Raw genomic sequence first — 21,163 nt, forward strand, 5'->3', positions numbered from 1 at the left:
CAGACAAAGTGTATTTTAGATAGGAGGAAGTAATGCAGTGAAAAGATATGTCTATGTGGAAGCAGCATCATCTAGTGAAAAAAAACACTGGTCTCATTGTCAGGGGACCATGGCTCTAATCCCAGACCCATCATTTGCTTGCTGTGTGACCCTGGGCAAGCCACTCAGCTCCTCTGTGCCTCAGTCTTCTCATCTGTAAAATTGAGATTAAATTCCTATTCTCCCTCACCCGTAGACAGGGACACCCATGTGGAATAGGGATGGGGTACAGCCTGATTATCTCATAGCTAACCCATTGTTCAGTACCGTGCTTTTCCCACAGTAAGTGCATAAGCACCAGACATACTATTATAACATAAATGCTTTGATAGGAAGGGGTGAATATTCAAGAAACTAGTGTCTTGGAAATGCTGAAGGGGCAGTAAGAGGGATATAATATGGGGAGGTGAAATATTCATCAGAGAAGGCTTCCTAGAGAAGATGTATTTTCAGAAGGGCTTTGAAGATGGTGAGAGTTATGCTTTGTCAATTATGAAGAGAGAGTTCCAGACAGGAGGGAGTGTGCGAGCAAGAGGTTGGCAGTGGAAGAGATGAGAACGAAGCCCAGTGAGTAGATTAGCTTGAGGAAAAAGAAGAGTGTGAACTGGGGTATGGTGAGAGAAGGGAGTGGATAAGAGTTGGAGAAAGAGCTGATTGAGTGCCTGAAAGCCAATGGTCAGGAGTTTCTGTTGAAGAGAAAAGTAATGGACAAACCTTGGTGGCTTTGGGGGACGGGGCAGGCATGCTCAGAACAGAGTTGTAGGAAAATTATCTTTAGTAGAGTGAAGTATAGGCTAGAGCAGGACAAACAGTGAGGAAATTGATACAGGAATCAAATTGGGATAGTTGAGGAAGGGAATCAAATGGCACTTAAACCAGAATCGTAACATCAGATCATTTACATTGAAGAGGAGACAAATTTTACTGTAAGAAAGCGATTCTAAAAAACCAAGGGAGACTGAAACAAAAAAGGACAGCCGATTGAGTTCTAGCAAGTGTCATGTTTTGATCAAAATATGCTTATCAACAGATTTTTCCTGAGCTCATCGTATTAATTTCTTCAGATTGTTTCAGAGCAAAATCCACACACGTCCTTGAGTCACTGAGATAATTTGTTTTTACTGTTTTATAGTCTACATAGTTTCTATGACTTCCTAATTGGTTTTAAAAAACCCCAAAAACTCTTTGTCTTGATTGGTGAAGGCTGAGAGAGTGTTGTCTTTTAGGGCTGTGAGCGGTCTTGGTTTCCATGACAACGGAGGACCTAGTGGTGTTTCTGAGAGAAGGGTTTTTCTGTTGGCTAAATTCTGTGCTTTTATCCTGCAACCATGGGTTGTGATTGGCTCAGGCCCCCCCTACTCCACACCCCCTCTTCCTCTCTTGAATCTGGAGCAATTCAAGGTCAAAAATTGGACTGTTGAAGGAAGCAGAGTTTGTTATTCTGGCTTGCAGTAAGGTTAATGGAGCTTAAAGAACAGTTGATTAAGAGGTGGGGGAGGTTTATAGAGGAAGAGAAAGATTAGTGATGTGAACAAGTTGAGTCTTTTAAACAACAGTAACTAGAACTTCCAATAAACTTGACTTTTTAAATTTTGGCGGAGTTGCAGGGGTGGCCGTGAGTTGTGATAGCTTTAATTAAATGGTCTGTCTGTATTGCATTCTCCCAAATGCCTAACACAGTGCTCTGCGCACATGAAGTGCTCAATAAACAGCGTTGACTGATTTATTCATTCATTTGGCGAGTGATCTGAACAGCCACAGAAACTAAAGCCAGAGCCAGAGGTGGTTGGAGGGGTAGCAGTTCTAAGATAGAGGAGAAAATCTCCCACTTGGAGAATGTATTCTATTTTAGCTCAAGACTGCTAGCTACCTATAGCTTCTAATATTGTAAAGTACTCTTTAAGCTGATTTTGTTTTTTTACTGCTATCATAAACATTGTGGTACCTTAGAATACCATATTTGTTGGGTTTAACCAGAGTTTTTTGTTTGTGTGTGATATATATATCACATTACTATTTTATCTCATGTCTTGTACAGAAGTTTGATTTATTTTGAGCATCTCCAAACTGGGCTAGCTTGAACCACTAATCCCTGCCATTTTCTTCCACTGAGATACAAGTGGAGGTGTGTGCTGATTGTATCTACTGTTTTAAATATGTCAGCCTCAACTATCATGGGCATTTTCTCAATACCACCTCCCTCCCCCCACCAAAGCAGCATCAGGATTGTGCTTACTGGAAATTTGAATTATACAACCTATCACGTTCTAGGGAAGGCATAGCGATATTTGCCATTAGTGCAGGATTATGAAGGGAGAAACAGAATCATCGGTGACTAAGAATGAATTATAGACTATCAGATAAAGTGGTGTCCATCAGCATTCCCATTTATTGAGCTCCAAATGGCAAGAGCACTGTTTTAGGTTAATAATAATAATAATAATAATAATAATGTTGGTATTTGTTAAGCGCTTACTATGTTCCAAGCACTGTTCTAAGCGCTGGGTAGACACAGGGGAATCTTTTGATGAACTGAATTAGGACTTGCATTGGGGAGAGGCAAATTTGAGGAATTTTTCTTTGATTAGTCTTTTGAATTACATAGACCAACACTGAATGGCCTTCAAGTGAATGCAAATTGTTTTATGGGTGGATTTTTATCCCAATCCATTCTCCCTTCTCTTCCCCTCCTTTCCCACCCCCCAAAATCCAGAAGACCCAAGGAAGGATTTTGGATAGGTTATCAGTCTAGTAGTTCTTGTAGCTATAGGCTTCCACAGAAAATAAATCCCACCAGCATATATGCTCTGGAATGTCTGTTCTGCATTCCCCAGGCTGAGCTAGTAGATGAATGACCCTGGGAACACATTTTTTTTAATATCTTGGTGATGGAATTAATGGAGGGGGAAGGGTATATATGGTTTAAGAAAAGCTGGAATTTTGTAACCAGAGGTGCCAAAACTATCAAGGAATGTTCAAGTAGTTACCTTTCGTGGTAGCGTTCAGTCTGTTGGGAAAGAAGTGCCGTAAATGCCATCTGGCTTGCATTTTGCATTAAATATATGCAGTTGTTTTCAGCAGCTCAACTCTCTTGAGTTGGTACAGTACTATCACATCATTTTATATTTTATTGGATCTTTTTGGTAAAACTGGTGTAGATGGCTAATTTTCCATAACTGTTATGTTTGTTTTTGTTTTTTTAAAGTTTCTGCCTTGGTTTCCAGGAGACTTCAGCTCTAGTCAGTTTTTAAGAATTTTCCTTGTAATTAATTGGAAGTGGCCTTCTAAAATTTCTAATGCAGGGAAAGTTGTCTTTTAAAGAAGCCTTTGTAACGAAGTTTTTGGTTGCACGTAGACTTTTCATCTGTTGGAACAACAGGAGAGGGGAAGGGAGTGCAGAGGAAAGAGAGACTACATTTGAAGCAGACAGGTAGGTTCATTTCCAAAGATAATGATCTCAGATGAGACTGTGTGATCATGTATTGATTCCTCTTGCATTGGGTGGTTCTTGTTTAAAAAAAAATTTTTCAAATTGTGGATCCATGCAAGTCCCATCTACCTTTTGAGGCCCCAAATGTAACTAACTGTGAGTCCAGGGAAAATTCTGTCTGAAGATGCTTGATATTTCCTGTGGAAATGTGTAGACTTACTGTGCTACACTGACTGTTTTTTGGTTTTTTTAAATGGCATTTAAGTGCTTACTATGTCCAGACAGTGTACTGAGTACTGGCATAGATACATGCTAATCAGGTTGAACACAGTCCATGCCCCATATGGGGAATCATATGGGGAATATTTGTAGAGCACTGTATTAAGTGCTTGGGAGAGTTCAGTATAGCAGAGTTAGTAGACATGTTCCCTGCCCACAAGGAGCTTGCAGTCTAGAGGGGGTGGCAGACATTAATATAAATAAACGGCTGTGTACACAAGTGCTCTGGGGCTGAGGAAGGAATGAATAAAGGGTGCAAATTCTAGTGCAAGGATGACAAAGAAGGGAAGTGGAGAAGAGGAAATGAGGGCTTAGTCACGGAAGGCCTCTTAGAGGAGATATGCTTTTAATAAGGCTTTGAAGATGGGGAGAGTTGTTCGATACAAAGAGGGAAGGAGTTCCAGGCCAGAGGCAGAATAATAATAATAATAATAATGTTGGTATTTGTTAAGCGCTTACTATGTGCCGAGCACTGTTCTAAGCGCTGGGGTAGACATGGGGGATCAGGTTGTCCCACGTGGGGCTCACAGTCTTAATCCCCATTTTACAGATGAGGGAACTGAGGCACAGAGAAGTTAAGTGACTTGCCCACAGTCACACAGCTGACAAGTGGCAGAGCTGGGATTCGAACTCATGAGCCCTGACTCCAAAGCCCGTGCTCTTTCCAATGAGCCACGCTGCTTCTCAATGAGCCATCCTGCTTCAGGATGTGGGTGAGGGGTCGGTGGTGAGGGAGACGAGATTGAGGCATAGTGAGTAAGTTGTCATTAGAGGAACCAAGTGTGCAGGCTGGACTGGAGGTGGAAATCAGAGATGTAAGGCATTGCCAGGCAAGGTGAGTGGGTGCTTTAAAACCAACGATACAGAGTTTTTGTGTGATGTGGAGGTGGGTGGGCAGCAACTGGAGGTTCTTGAAGGAGTGGGGAAACGTGGTCTGAGTAGATTTGTAGAAAAATGATCTGGGCAACATAGTGAAGTATGGACTGGAGTGGGGAGAGACAGAAGGCAGGGAGGCTGATGCGAAAGGATAAGTGCTTGAATTGACGTGGTAGCAGTGGGATGGAGAAGAAAGGGCAGATTTTAGCCATGTTGTGAAGGTTCAACCGAAAGGAATTGGTGACAGATTGAATGTGCCGGGTGAATGTCTGGGGCTCGTTTACAAATGAAAAGATATGCTAAAATCATAGTCCTTTAAAGACAGTCTCTCAGGCCCCAAGTTTAGGTCCATTTCAAATAGAGAAGCTGGCGGAAGCCACACAAAGACCCATGGGGATGAACTGGAATGGAAGATAATTGTAGCACACTTTGCCTTTATTGGGACTATCTAGGGCAGGTCCTACCACGGTTCAAATTATCGTTGTGTTTTCGCAAGCTTGCTTCCTTCCTTCCCCGTAGATGGTGTGCCATAACCTAATAGATGACTCGGCCTGTTCTCCGGTGGAGGTTTGGAATGGCTGATTTGAAATCTGCGGTTTCAAGGGCTTCAGGTTGTGATAGCAGAAGCAAAGCTGGGGTATTAAGAAGGTAGACATGACTACATATGTCTAGAATTGTGCTGCTGCAATGTGGGTTTAAAAAAAAAAATCTCAAAAGTGCGATCACTTGAAAGGCAATGGAACAGCCCAGAACTAAACTAGGCAGTATGTGGACAAGTCATCCAAACGTGGTTCTAATGTAGATATGGACTGGGTGGAATTAAGACTGCTATGAAAGCAATGCACTTCCTGACTTTTATGGTCTCAAATTCTTTAGTTTATCCTCTCGGTGCATTTTCTCATTAAGTAGTATATTTCTTCCTTAAGTGAAAACGCCCAACTAGATGACCGAAGAGAGATTTAGATAGGAGCTGAGCTTGCCTTGTCAAAACATTTGTCTTTAAAAGAAATAACTAAAGGTCACAGCTAAAAGTTATATGACCAAACATTGTGAAGGGGGACCTTGACTCACACATTATTTTGAATAACACAATTAAAAAGATCCTGTAATTCAGAGCCACTGTAGCTCGAGGACAACCCTGTTTTTCCTTAACAAAATGCTGGATAAATTGAAAGTTAAATTTGTATTTGGTCCCTTAAATGAGTACACATTACCACATGGAGAAAGATAGCGGTCACGCTGTTTATTTAAACATTCATCGTCTTGTGGACAGCACTTTATAAGCAGTCTCACCCAACCATTGATGAAGATGTATTGGAATGCAGGGTAAGGAGATTTAGCAGGTTTAGTAGTTAAAATATAGCCAGCAAAGGTTCCTTCTACTGATGGACTGTTTGGATAACTTGACACCACTAGCTCTCTATGCATGAGACACTCAAGGAGTGACCTCCCTCAAGTCATAACAGGGTGAATTACCTTGGAGTCCAAATTTAGACTGATGTCACAGATAATGCAGTTCTGAACTTCCCTTCCCTCCTTCACCCCATGAATACTCACTTCACTGCATTTGGACAGGAGGGCGGGAGCTGGAAAATCATGGCAGGTCTGTTTTCTCTCCCCCTCTACTCCACTACCATTCACATGCTTGGGTTGGGAAATGGATGGAGGGGTGGGGACCAGGCATGTGGATCTCCCAATCAGTGGTATTTATGAGCGCTTACTGTGTGCAGAGCACTATACTAATTAGTTGGGAGAGTACAGTGCAACAGAATTGCCTCTCCTCCCAACAGTTGGACCCCCATTCAGAAGTAGTAATAATAATAATAGTTGTGGTATTTGTTAAGCGCTTACTATGTGACAGACATTGTACTGAATTCTGGGTTAGAGACAAGCAAATTGGGTTGGACACAGTCCCTGTCTCATGGAGGGCTCATAATCTTAATCCCTGTTTTAGAGATGAGACAATTTAGGTACAGAGAAGTGAAGTGAGTTGCCCAAGGTGTCACAGCAGACAAGTGGCAGAGCCAGGTTTAGAACCCAGGTCCTTCTGAATTCCAAGCCTGTGCTCTGTTCACTAGGCCATGCTGCTTTTCAAAGAACCAGACTGGAAACACAGGGCATTCAAATCAAAGATTCCAGGTCTTTCCTAGACCAAGAAGTGTAAGAAAGAATCCCAAGGCCCAGAGATGCTCCCTGTAAAAGGAGAAGTTGCAATCTCTGCCTCTTCCCTGGCCTTCCCCTCTACCTTCCAGACCAAAAAAAATTGGGACCAATCAATCAGGTAATGGCATTTATTGAGCGCTGACTGAGTGCAAAATACTTCAGAAAGTGATTTGGAGAGGATGAAAATAATAATGATAAATTTGTGCCAAGCACGGTGCTGAGGGCTGGGGTAGATGAAGAGTAATCAGATCAGACGCAGTCCCTGTTCCACACAGGGCTCATAGTCAAAGTAGGAGGAAGAACAGGAATTGAATCCCCATTTTACAGTTGAGGAAACTGAGGCACGGAGAAATGACATAACTTGTTCACAGTCACAAAGGCAAGTGACTGAGCCAGGATTAGAACCCAGGTCCCCCGACTCTCAGACCCGTGCTCTATTCACTAGGATAAGGCACTTTTCCCCTTGGAGGGAGTCCATCCAGTTCACACAGCCGGCAAGTAGGCGAGAAGCAACATAACCTTGTGGATAGAGGCTGTACCTGGTTTCTAATTCCGCTTCTGCCACTGGTCTACTGTGTAATCTTGGATAAGTCACTTCATTTCTCTGGACTTCGGTTACCTCATCTGCAAAATGGCAATTAAGACTGTGAGCCCCATGCAGACAAGGACTGTGTCCAACCCAATTTGCTTGTATCTACCCCAGCACTTAGTGCAGTGCCTAGTGCGTAGTAAGCGCTTAGCAATTCAATTAAACAAACAAAACAAACAAGTAGCAAAAATTGGGATTAAGCCCAGGTCCTCTGACTCCCAGGCCAGAGATGACAGCCAAGACCTAGATCTTGGGTTCCCAATGTTCTTCTTTCTGCTTCAGTAGGTTTTCCCTTTAACATCCAAGATTGGAGAACAAAACTCATGCCGGTGAAATCATGATGTCAGTAGTTTGCACGTCTTTGTTCTTTTCTTAGTCTGTGTCAGTGTCACCTACTCTTGGCCTGTTTGGAAACTTGAGGGAAGGAATTTAGATTTTGTTTTTGATGGGAAACATGGTCTTGTTTATTAGGGTGATTTGGAACCCTTTTTATAGGACTTTGTGATAAAATCCCAAATATGACAGTTGCAAGACTGGCAGATAAACATATAATTGGTGCAACAAATTTTACCCAAAAAAGGACAGAATGTCCTCACATCTGAGGAGTATAGCTAAGCCAATGTCTACTTCAAAAATAGCTATGAGAACGAAACTTTAACATATTGAGTGTTACTCTATGTTCTTTGACATGGAAGCAACTGATAAATCCTTGTTTGCTTTAAAACAGTCTTGTGGAGATATGTAGGCTCTCTAACCATTCTTCTATTTCATCCTATCTAGCTGTTTTCTCCCCAGCATTGACTCCCCGATTTCCAGGTTTAGTGTCCAGAAAAGTTGACATGTATGCCTGAGTGTTGATGGTGATTTTATCAGCTTTCCTGAAAGGATTAGCCCTGGACAACATAGAATTTGAAAGTGTTTTAACTTCCTGTCCATATGTTCTTCTGTTCAGCAGCTGAGGCTGGACCTGGAAGGAGGAGATTATATTTTAATAAAGAAAAATTATTTTTAGACTAGGTTTAATCTTTTCACAATCCGTGGATGTTTAAAGAAAGCCTCAGTGGACCGATGGAAAACAATGACTTGGTTTTCAGTTGTGGTTTCATCATTGTATTTGTAGGTTAGCCAGTAGAAAGACCAAGGAATGGTTAGCTCCTTATCCTTCCTAGCTCTGACTCGTTAATATGGCTGAAATCTACCCCACAAAGCCACTGTGAGGCTGTTGAGTACGTAACTGAAACACTTTATCCATCAGTTTCTAATCTAGTTAATGGTCCCAGAAGAATGAAGAAAGCACTTGACTTTTTCCGTGGGGGAGAAGAATAAAAGGGGTTGACTGTAACTTAAGGGTAATGTAGAGGAATGGAGTTGCCAATTATATGGGCCAACAGCAGAAGGAATTGTTCCATGTATTAAAAAGTCTTGGTACCATTCAGTCTCACCACTCTAAAAATGTCCCCTCCAATCACCCCGCCCCACCTGAAATCCAGAGGGTCAACCACAGAATTTTGTGCAGTCTTCATTTGGAACCTTCTACATATGCCTGACTATCTTGGCATGACAGTAAATTGGAAATACCTTCTTGGATCTTTTTTATGAGCTCTGTTTTGCTCCTCCACACTGAAATGCAGGAATGCATAAGTTGTATTCTAAGATAACCCAATCCTCAAGTGATCTTTATTGAGTGTTTAGTATGTGCAGGGCACTAAACTAAGTGTGTAGGAGACTATAATACAATGTAAGCTCATCGTGGGATTCTAAGATAACCCAATCCTCAAGTGATCTTTATTGAGTGTTTAGTATGTGCAGGGCACTAAACTAAGTGTGTAGGAGACTATAATACAATGTAAGCTCATCGTGGGCAGGGAACGTGTCTACCAACTCTGTTATATTGTACTCTCCTGAGCGCATAGTACGGTTCTCTGTACATAGTAAGTACCCAATAAATACAGTTGATTGATTGACTATAGGATAACTAGGCACAATCCCTGCTCACAAGGAGTATATGAACTAGAGAAACAATAGTATTCTGTGGCGTAAACATAAAAATGCAAAGACACTGAGAGAGTTGACAATTTCTCTAACCCCATCCCCTCTTACTGTAATGCCTGGCCAGTTGTTAATCTCCTAGGCTATTCTTCTTGGGAAACTTGCAGAGTTGTGTGATTTTATTATGGTGTGGCAGAAAATCTTCTTTTTAAAATATCTGAAACCAATTACATTCCTGTGTTTGGGTATCATAGCTATTTCCTCTACCTCTCCTGGAGTAAGGTTGGTCCATATTCCTACTATTACTAAACCCTAATTTGCTCATTCAGGAGGGAATTTGCATGTGTCACTGGGAACGGAAACAATAATTTATTGTTGAAGCTCTTTAGTTACATCACAGACATCAAGATGTAGACATTCATATGCAAATATCAAAACAATTTTGGTTGGCTTTCTAATCCTCTATCAATGATTCCTTTTCTAATGTCCTTGTGATTGGAAAAAAAAGGAATAAATTATATCTAGGACATTACAATGTGTATAACCGGTTTTTATATCATCTACTGTTTCCTTGTCTTGGTCATAAAAGCAAACACTGTGCTTCTCTACATACTTTACCCTATTATCTAAGCAAAATTTATACACAGATAGACTTTTCCTCTTCCTCTTGTTTGTCATTTTAGAATCTGTCTTCCTGTGCTAAGATTATAAGATCCTTGAGAGCAGGGATTAAGTCTGCTAACTCCAGTGTACTCTTCCAAGTGCTCAGTACAGTGCTTGGCACACAATAAGTTCTCAATAAGCACTATCAGTCAATCATATTCGAACAATGCTATCGATTGCTTTTTATGTTGCGGTGAAGAATCCTTTCTCCCTGCTGACTTTCCAGGAATATTATGAGAATGGGAATTATTCGTTCAAGAGGGTGTGGTAAATTTACAAAGCACTCATTATGGAATTAGGATGGAAATAGAAAGTTTTGGTCTATATTCCCTACCATTTTTGCTGTGAATTTTGGTGGCAGTTGTTCCAAGCACGGGCTTGGGAGTCAGAGGACGTGGATTCTAATCCAGCTCCTCTGCTTGTCAGCTGGGTGACCTTGGGCAAGTCACTTCACTACTCAGGGCCTCAGTTCCTTCATCTGGAAAGTGTGGATGGAGCCTGTGAGCCCCACCCGGGACAACCTGATTCCCTTGTATCTACCCCAGAGTGCTTGGCACATAATAAGCACTTAATCAATACCATTATTATTATTATTATTATTATGGCATCTCCAGTGACAAATGACAGAGGAGGCTTTGATGCGGATCATTTTCCCTGCGCCACTTGGACTCTGTGGTCCCTCCCAGTGGTGTTCCCAGGAAGGGAAGGGATACAGTGAGGGAAGAGGAGGGCAGGGGCTCAGCATATTGCGAAAGGCAAGCACGGTCTTCGACCCCATTCACCAGCCACAGGCAGAACCAGGGCCAAAGTCCGGTTCCACCTGTCCCCAGTTGTCTTTCCTCTGGCCCAGTAGCCGGGCTGCAGTGGTATGATAATAATAATAATAATTAAGGTAATTTTTAAGCACTTACTATGTGCCATGTACTGTACTAAGCCCTGGGATGGATACAAGCAAATCAGGTTGAATACAGTCCCTGTCCCACGTAGGGCTCTCAATCTCAACCATGAAAGCAGTAGATAAGACAAAAAATAGTTTATGGATTCTGCTGCTGATAGTGCTTGTCATGGCTAGAGCACAGTTCTTAGAGTCAGAGGATCTGGCTTCTGAACTCAGCTCTATACTTGCCTGCTATCTGACCTCGGGCAAATCACTTCACTTCTCTGGGACTCATTTCCCTCCCCTATAAAATGGGATTCAGTAAATGTTCTGTCTTGTCCTTAGACTGTGAGCTCGATGATGGACAGGGACTGTATCCGACCTAATTACCTTTAACCCACTCCGGTGCTTAGTACAGGGATTTAGTAAGTGCTTAACCAATACTGTGATATAGTTATACTGTGGGATCCCTATAAATATCTATATCTACATAGAGATAGATATATTGGTGTATAGTGGAATCCATCCTCTAAACTGTGAGTTTGTTGTGGGCATGAATGTGTCTGTTGTTATACTGTACTCTCCCAAGCGCTTAGTAGAGTCCTTTGCACTCAATAAATGCAATTTAATAAATGAATATATATGCAGACAGCAAACTAAGAAAGTACTCTCTTGGTCAGGCAGCAAGTTGAATCTTGTTGGATCTGTGAAAAACTGGAAGAAGAGATGGAAAACGGTTTTAGCTTTGTTCACTGATTTTTTTTTCAATTTCACACAAGACATGGAGGCTAAAGTAACAATTGTGTGAGTTTTGTAATGGCACCAGGATGGGGATTTCCATTATAAATAATGACTGTTGGTAGTCAGCAAAGTGGGGACAATTTGTTCTATTGTTGAAAGGTTCCTTTTCCTTGCTTCAGAGTCAATTCTTTGAAGGCATTCTTTAATTTTTGAAGTCCAAAAATTAAGTAATCTGTGAGATCCGCATTTAATTCTGCTCTCATAAATGGTGTCATCATTTGCAAGCAAAATAGGAGAAAGCTATTTTACGTAAGAGTCCAGAAGAAGGGATAGTGGGCAGGTAAAGGGAAGGGTTTCAGTTGGATTTGGTGGGGTTTTTGTTGGCTTTTTTTTCTCAGCAGATATACTTTATATGGCATATTTCTAAGGCAGTCATGTACCAGTCTTTCTGCTTCACACTAGGTTTTACTTGAGAGAAAGGAGGAAAATTAAGCAGCTATTGTGTGCAAAGCATCATGGCCTAGTGGAAAAAGCCCAGACCTGGGAGTCAGAGGACCTGGGTTCTAATATATCTGTTCTTCCTTCTGTTTAGAATTGTGAGCCCCATGTGGGACAGGAATTGTGTCTGACCGGATTATCTTGTATCTCACCCCAGGGCTTAGTAAAGTGCTGGCAATAGTAAGCCCGTAACAAATGCCACAATTATTGTTATTATTAGCATGGGGAAGAAAAATACATGGATTTTGGTACTACTTTTACTATTCCTGAAGATGGGGGTCCTCAACCATCTCTAGTCAACACAAATATTTAGTAGAAAAAGAAATGTGGTAGTAATAGTATTTATTAGACACTTAATGTGTATAGAGCACTCCTGAGCACTAGGAAAAATGCATAGGTGGGATTTAAACATGGTCCCTGCCCTTCAGGGGCATCACAGTCTGAAAGGGGCTCACCGTCTGAGAAAAGCAGTCTGAATAACCTGGTAGGTTCAAAAGGAGTGAATAAATACAAAGACAATAATAATGATAGTATTTAATGCTTATTATGTACAGAGCACTATCCTAAGAACTGGGATTGATACAAGATAAGCAGGTCAGACACATCCCTGGGTATATGAGGCCCAGAGTTGAAGGGGGGGGAGAACAGGTATTTAATCCCTGTTTTACAGGTGAGGAAGCTGAGGCACAGAGAAATTAAGTGACTTGCCCATGTCACACAGCTGGCAAGATAGAGCTGGTTGGTAGAGCCAGGATTAGAACCCAGGTTAGAGCTCAGGTCCTCTGACTCAAATGTGTTACTGGTTGAAAGTTAGGGTTATAGACAGTAAAGTTTGGAAAGGCAGGTGGTCCAGCCTGAAATGTGAGACTGGATGTCCATGAGGACAACCCAGCCCACTGTCCTTCCAAGCATCCTGTTGTCTAGCATTTCAGCATGCCATTCAGAGTTTTCAAGCCCCTCCCATGGATGGAGCAGTAAACGGTTTTATAGGACAGGCATTGTATTCCAAAGAACCTTAGGATACACAAAGTTTACCTCCAGACAGACAGGTAGCAAGCTGCTTCTTTGTGTGGCATCCAGTCTGATGTGCTTTATGGAAAGAAAGTTCCATAATTCCTCAGCAGCAATGAATCCGAAACGTATTATGAGAAGAATTTTTTATGTGCGTTTGCATGGTGTGGGAATGGTTAAGGACAAAGGGGTGCATGTGTTTTTCCCCCCCTTATCACAACTCTCCCATCATGTGAGAAAGGGATGTAAAATCATGCACTGCTGGCTAAGGGACCATCAGGAGTCCAATAAAGCATAAGAAGCAGCAATAGTAGCTGAAGTAGTAGTATTTATTGGGTTTCCCCAGAATGCAGTGCTCTCTACTAAGTGCCTGTGAAGACAAAACAAGCAAAGGACGCGTTTTCTGTCCCTGAGGAGTGAAATTACTTCTCTAGATTCATTTGCCTTTCTGCTTCAGGAACATTTTGTCCCCAGCTCACTAGAAGAGTGGGAGTTAGCAAGGACAGGGGAGGACACTTGAGGCAGTTTGGGACTACTGTCCTCAACGCTGGAGTCTTCTGTCTCCAAAGGTCTTGGTTGTATATGAGATTTTTTTGGCTGCATCTCTGTACCTCACTGACAAGTAAGGAAAGGCAGTAGCCTTCCGTTTTCTGACATCTGTACTTCTGTCAAAGCGTGAGAGTTTTGTCTCTAACGTGGAAAATGTGGCTTTTCATCCTACCAACTCGAAGAGCATTTCCCAATCCGGTACCTGTGTCTGAGTCAAGCTCCTATGCTCTCCCTCCCCCCACAATGAGTTCTAAGAATGAAATCCAGAAGTTGGAATTATGTGCAGTACATTTCCTGGTGCAGATTAGGTCGTAGAAGGGATAGATCCAAACCAGGGTGAGCTATTTCCTCCTCTTCAGTCAGTTAATCGGGAGTATTTATTGAGCACCTATTCGGTGCAGAACATTGTACTAAGCATTTGGGAAAAATTGTTGTCATGGTCCTTACCCACCAGGAGCTTATGTTGTAGTGAGGGAGACAGACAGAAATAAATTACATGTAGGAGGAAGTAATAGAGCATAGAGTGATGCACATATGTATTCCATGGGAAATCATCAACTTATGTTCTCTGTACATGTAGTAGCATAGAGAAATCATGCAGAAGTCTTCTGGAATCTAAAGTGGGTTTCTGGAGGGACCCTTGTTGGCCCCCATCCTTAGCTTCCTTGACTTCAGAGACAATACATTCCCCTCTCACGTGGCTTAGTGGAAAGAGCCCGGGCCTGGGAGAGATCCTGGATCTGCCACTTATCAGCTATGTGACCTTGGACAAGCCTCTTAACTGCTCTATGCCTCAGTGACCTCATCTGTAAAATGGGGATTAAGACTGCGAGCCCCATGCGGGGCAATCTGATCTCCCCCAGCACTTAGAACAGTTGACACGTAGTAAGAGCTTAACAAATACCATCATCATTATTGTTATTTTGAGGTAAGAGGGAGACTGGTTCCCTTGGGGCATGTCTGTGAGGGGCAGGGATTTTGTCTGACTTGATCATCGTCTGTCCTCCCCAGCGTATAGTACAATGCTTGGCACGCAGCAAGCGCTTAACACAAACTACAGTTATTATTATTGTCTTTACTATCCAAAGTTGACCTTGCTCAGATTTCCCCCCCGCCAGGTTAACTTTCACCCAAGCTGAAAATAAAATTTTTGCTGGTTGAGAGTTAGAAGATAATTCACCACTCTGGCACCTAAAATTGTTTTCCCTCTTAAAGGACAGCAGCAGAAAAAATCTCTAAAGATGAGAAAAATATTCACCGCCCTCATTCTGAGTGAAACCAGATAGTTGGTGATTCAGCATTTCCCCGAGAACCTCTCCTGCTTTGTTGATACAGGTGTTGACACACAAATGTGAGCCATAAAAGTAGCCAGTCAGAGCTGAGTAAGATGCAGGTAATAAGTCATGCTTTCGAGCTTCTGCTTCTCTCACCGTGTTTCTTAAGACTGCCAAAAACAATAAACAAATTCCACATGATTAGTTTTTTTTCCTGGTTCAAACAGTTTTAAAAGGTGTAAAGGGTTGCGGGAAAAAAATAAATGTCTTTTGCATGGAGGTTCGTACCTACTTCTAAAGAACAAAGGAGGTTTGACTCTTCTGTCACAGGCATTAGTGTCATAGGATACGATCCAGAGAAGCAGCGTGGCTCAGTGGAAAGAGCACGGGCTTTGGAGTCAGAGGTCATGGGTTCGAATCCCAGCTCAGCCACTAATCAGCTGTGTGACTTTGGGCAAGTCACTTAACTTCTCGGTGCCTCAGTTCCCTCATCTGTAAAATGGGGATGAAGACTGTGAGCCCCATGTGGGACAACCTGATTCCCCTGTGTCTACCCCAGCGCTTAGAACAGTGCTCGGCACATAGTAAGCGCTTAACAAATACCAACAAAAAAAAAAAAAAAAGTCAGAGGTCATGAGTTCGAATCCCAGCTCTGCCACTTGCCAGCTGTGTGACTGGTGAGCAAGTCACTTAACTTCTCTGTGCCTCAGTTACCTCATCTGTAAAATGGGGATTAAGACTGTGAGCCCCACGTGGGACATCCTGATTCCCCTCTGTCTACCCCAGCGCTTAGAACAGTGCTTGGCACATAGTAAGCGCTTAACAAATACCAACATTATTAATTTGTTCTGGAAAAAAAATTGTATGTGGAAAAATGTTTCTTTTTTCCCTCCGTTCGGATGGAAGCTTAGGTCTCAGGTTGAATGTCATTGCCTCTTGTTTCAGTTGCTAATGGAGAGTTGAAACTGATACCTCAATGCCTAAAGCACAATGACCGTTTTATGCGGTCATTTAGGATCTGCAAAGAAATCATGGTTGATATGTGTCCAAATATGTAAATGAATTTAGGAGTCTGGATTGCTTTATTGTAGAACAAGTTGCCTGAAGTCATCTGAAATGACCAGACAAAGAGGAGAAGACCCCAGATGCTCAGGGAGTTAGCTCAGGGACTTAGCTCCTGGGCTGCTGAATCTCCTACCTAGTAAGGAACTGCATTCCTTTAGTTGTGCAAGTACACTTTTTGGAAAGTGTGATTATCACCCCTGGAATGTGCCTATCCAGTTTTTCATCTTCCCCATTTGGGATTCCAGCCCCTCCTCGCCCCCCTCGTCCTCTTCCCACTCTCCTGCCTTTTCCCCTTATTTGGCTGTATTCAGTTTTACAGGCCATTCTTGTACCTGTGTGTGTGGAAGCCAAAAAGATATCAGATGAACATGCAAGCATTTTTGATTTTTTTGGACAAAGTTTCTACAAAGTTATATAAAAATAATAATAATAATGACTGCGGTATTTCATTCATTCATTCGATCGTTTATTGAGAAATCACTGTGTGCAGAGCACTATACTAAGCACTTGGAAAGTATAATTCAGCAACAAAGACAATCCCTACCTAACAGCGGGCTCAGCGCCTATGTGCCAAGCTCTGTATTGAGTGCTGAGGTATACAAGATCATCAGGTCCCACATGGGCTCACAGGCTAAAAAAGGGGGACAGATATTGAATCCCCATTTTGCAAATGAAGAACAGACGCTATGAAAAGTTAAGTGATTGGCCCAAGGTCACACAACAGATAAGTGACAGAGTCAGGATTAGAAGCCACGTCCTGTGACTCCCAGGCCCATTTGCTGATAGTTTTGGAGTAGTTTGATCCATATTACTTGGGGTTTAGAGTCAACATCAAATGGTAAAACAGGATCACAAATAATGACGTTCTTGGATGAAGTCAGTCTCCTAATACTGAAGCTCTGATTACCTCAACACACCTGTCTGGGGGATGGGGGACGGGGGGGGACGGGGGGACGGGGGGGACGGGGGGACGGGGGACGGGGGCTGGGCGGGGGGACGACATGTGAGGAGAATGAATGACAGCAAGATATCCACATGGGTGCTTTTTGGTGAGCTGAGATCAGAAAACTGAAAGCAAGGCAGCCAGAGGAAGCAGGTTAAGGATATAGTAAAGCAAAGCCTCAGACCATACTGCTTCCCAGCTGAAAATGGAGTTGATTGCCAAGGACAAACTTGCACGGTACGCACCTATCAAGAAGCGACTGTTTGGGATGAAAGCTTCATAAAAGATGAGAAACAAGAGAGCCAAAGAGAAAACAGCACCAGTTACTGCGAACATTAAACTTGACAACACAACAAAGACCATCTTCTTGTGCCCACAGAGTGGCTGGAACTGAAGTTCCTGCCTTGGTCTTTTCAATCGTGTGAGAGTGTGAATGCAATCTCGTTTTCATTCTGGCTCCACCACTTACCTATTGTGTGACCGTGGGGCAAGTCAGTTAACTGTGCCTCAAATCCCTCATGTACAGAATGGATATTTAGTGTCTATTCTCTCTCCTACTTAGATTCTGAGCCTTATGTGGGACTTGATTATCTTGCATCTACCCTATTGCTTAGTAAAAAGTGCTTTTAAAATACCACAATAGCTATTACTAGTAATAATAATAATACTAATAATAATCATGGTATTTGTGAAGCACTTACTATGTGCCAGGCACTATACTGAATACTGGGGTAGATACAAGATAATTGGGTAAGACACAGTCCCTGTCCCACATAGTGCTCCCAATCTTTAGCCCCATTTTACAGATGACATGACTGAGGCACAGAGAAGTTGTGACTTGCCCAAGGTCACAAAGCAGACAGTTGGCAGAGTCAGGATTAGAACCCAGATCCTCTGAGTCCCAGACCAGTGCTCTCTCCACTAGACCACACTGCTGTCCATAGGCCATAATCCTTCTTCCTCACAGAGCTTGCAGTCTAATGGGGAAGACAGACACTAAAACAACATAAATTAGAGGCAGGGGGAAGCAACAGAGTTCAAAGATGCCTACCTAAGTGTTATGGGGTGGGATGGAGATGTGTGGTGGGTGGGGAGGTCTGTGTGTGGGTAGTACCCAAGTTATTAGGTGACAGGCTAGTGCTGAAGTGTCAGTAGGGGATGAAATAGGGACAGGAGGTGAGAGATGTGGTGTGAACTTTACCCTGCAGCAAGAGTTTGGAGCAAGAACATGGCTCCCTTGGGCAAATTAGGAAAATCATGTTCCAAGCATGGAATTTAAACATAGACTGATGGGTTATTATCAAGACCGCTGGATGAGGGAGCAGGAAAAGCTGTACACATTCCATCTGCTGAATTCAGTCCATGGGGGCTGTCACAATAGTTTAAGTTTTTATGACCTGACATTCTGGATTATCTGCTTTCATGTCAATTTTTGAACAAACTTGTTTTTTTCATTGTCCTGATCTGATGGGAATTTTTCATTAGTATTGTATAAATGTGGCTTTTGTAAATAACTTTCCACACTCTCAGAACTGTTTTCACTATGAAGGTCATAGTATTTTGTCAGAGGGTATCTCAATTATCTAAAAACTTACAATTCCTTAGGAAATGCTGACTGATGTGGAGCTTTTTTTGGAACCCAGATCAGTGGAGCCAAACTCTTGGGCTCCCTTTGCTTCTATTTTCATTCACAGTCACCGTCCAGTTAGCAGAATAACACTTAGTTGAGAGCCTTATCTCTAATTTATTTGAGCAAGTTTGCAAATCAGTCACAGTATAAAGACTTATCTAGATGTCTGCTAGGACAAAAAGCCCCAGATTCCAGCATTGAGAAGTGATTTGTTGCTGGGGAAGATGGAAGAATGATTTGGGATAAATGTCAATGTTGATTTAAAGATAGAAGGCAGCTTCTATGAAGGGGATCCTAAAGCGGATGGAATTTGGAAAAGAGGAGGTGGGTCTTTCAGGGAGGGTACAAGTGAGGCAAGCTTCAAAGACGCAGCAAGTCAGAAAGACTTCATCTCGGTGGACACTTTTCACCCCCATTTGGAAGTATTGGTCCTTGTCAGAGATTTAGGATAAGCATGGCTTTCCTCCCATAGCCAGAAACCCATGCTTACCTTTTCTGCTGCATTGTCCTCTCCCAAGTGCTTAAGACTGTGATCTGCACACAGTCAGCACTCAATAAATACCACTGATTGATTGGGAACAACTTTTCTTATTGGACCCAAGGAATTGAAACCTGTGACAGGGAAGAAGTGAAGCCAGAGAATATTCCCTGAGAAGCTGTTCCGTTAAACACTGGATATTCACCCCACCCTGGCCCCACCTGTGTATGTATCCATAGTTTATTTTAACGTCTGCCTCCTCCTGGAGACTGTAAGCCCTCTTTGGGCAGGGAACATGCCTGTCCCCCTTAGTGTATTCTCCCAAGTGTATGGGAGCTCTCCACACAGGGAGCTGTCAATAAGTACCGTTGATTGATTGATTAAGTGTGAATTGTTAATTCTGAGACAATAGCAAAGATGTTCTGCCTTGGCATGTTCCGGGATCAGTGTAAATTCAGTGATACAATAATGATGTGGTAATACTTTTGATGCAACCCTTTGGGTTTTTTTTTCCAGATAGAAGAAGGTAGCAAAGCTGCAGCTGTGGACAAGTTATTAGCCGGGGATGAGATCATCAGCATCAATGATAGAGGCCTTTCGGGCTTCAGGCAAGAGGCCATCTGCTTGGTAAAAGGTTCTCACAAGACCCTAAAGCTGATAGTGAAAAGGTAAGATGATTTAAGTTTTAAGTTTATTCAGATATTGTCATCTCTGGGAATTTTTGGAGGGAACGGAAATATTATTCTTAATACCCCCGGTTTGCCTAAAGTTCTATACTCAGATATTTTGTGTAATTCTGTTCCCTCAGTACTAAAATAAACCGATCTAATTTGTATCTTAGATTAGGAGAATGTCTGAAGCTAGTTTCTAATATTCCCCCACTTGAAAAATGCTATTAAATGACTCGCTTCTAGGTGTGCTGTGTGTGTGTGTGTGTGTGCGTGCGATCCTGGGGCGGGGGGAGAACATGCTAGGTATTAATTATGGTAGTATTAGTAGATAATGAGGGGTTTAAGAATAAAATTGACTTCACGTTAGGTGTAGTTCTCAAAAAAAAAAGGAAATCAGATATTTGTTGTGCTTCAACCAAAGAAAAAAATTCAAAGGAAAAATGATGATTTTGTTTCCTTTTGCTTCTTAATTAACAGTCTGGATGACAAATCTTCACTTGGTACTTATTTCAGCAATCCAGATATAAACCACAACTATATTGTGCTTTTAGAAACTTGTGCCTCAGAAAATTATTAAAGCCAAGAGTAAGTGATTAATGGAGTTGAGTGAGTCATTCATTGTCTGAGGTGTTCATGCTGGCTCTGACTGTTTATCACTAGAGAAGGAGTGATGGGACATCGAGGGGTGATTCTGGATCCCAGATTGGGCCCTTTTCATAGCTAGATCCAGATTTCAGTCGAGGGAGGATAACTACATTGGGAACATTGTGGGTTTTGGGGGTGGTTTGCCCTTGTTTGTCTTTCTTTGGTTCAGGAAGGGTGATTCCCTCACCCTTTTCTTACAAGTCTACAGAGTCCCTGTCTCATGTTGTTTAAAGGGGGCAGGGGGCGGGGGGAGGAAATCCACTTTGGGAAGTTACAATGAGAAAAAAGAGCTTGTTCACTTTGTCTCATCTTATTCGTTGGGGAAAAAAGTGCCTCCACTGGCTAACTAATGCCAGTGTCCCTCAACAGTGTGAGGGGAGTAAAATGCAACCAGGGGTGCTAGGAAATCCTTTACATTGGTTAATTGGGTTATCAAGTAATCAGATTAAATCGATGGTATTTATTGAGTCTTTCCTGTGTGCAAAGCATGATGCTAAGGAATTGCGAGTAGACACAGCCTTGCCCTCAAGGATCTCACAGTTTGGCAGAGGAGCAACTAACAGAGTTGAGTGTGTGATGGAGTTGAGTGAGTAGTAGTCTAAGTGTTCTCACCAGGTACGTTGATTGGTTCTTGTTGACCGGAGGAGTGAATGATGGGATTTTAAGGATGGGTTTGAGTTTAAAAGGAAGTTGGGGTGCCTCTTCAGAGCCAGTTCCTGATTTTAGCAGAGGGAGAGCAGCAGAACATGGTAA

The 21,163-nt window shown here is 42.3% G+C and overlaps 1 long non-coding RNA gene across 1 annotated transcript; it reads left to right on the forward strand.

Moving 5' to 3' along the window:
- Positions 1 to 1,367: 1,367 nt before the first annotated feature.
- Positions 1,368 to 19,686, forward strand: LOC120638842. The gene is made up of 3 exons (XR_005660838.1): positions 1,368 to 1,528; positions 3,395 to 3,469; positions 19,611 to 19,686. It is a non-coding gene; the product is annotated as an uncharacterized LOC120638842 (long non-coding RNA).
- Positions 19,687 to 21,163: the final 1,477 nt, after the last annotated feature.

The sequence above is a fragment of the Ornithorhynchus anatinus genome, chromosome 15 (assembly GCF_004115215.2).
Source record: "Ornithorhynchus anatinus isolate Pmale09 chromosome 15, mOrnAna1.pri.v4, whole genome shotgun sequence".
NCBI classification, from domain to species: domain Eukaryota; kingdom Metazoa; phylum Chordata; class Mammalia; order Monotremata; family Ornithorhynchidae; genus Ornithorhynchus; species Ornithorhynchus anatinus.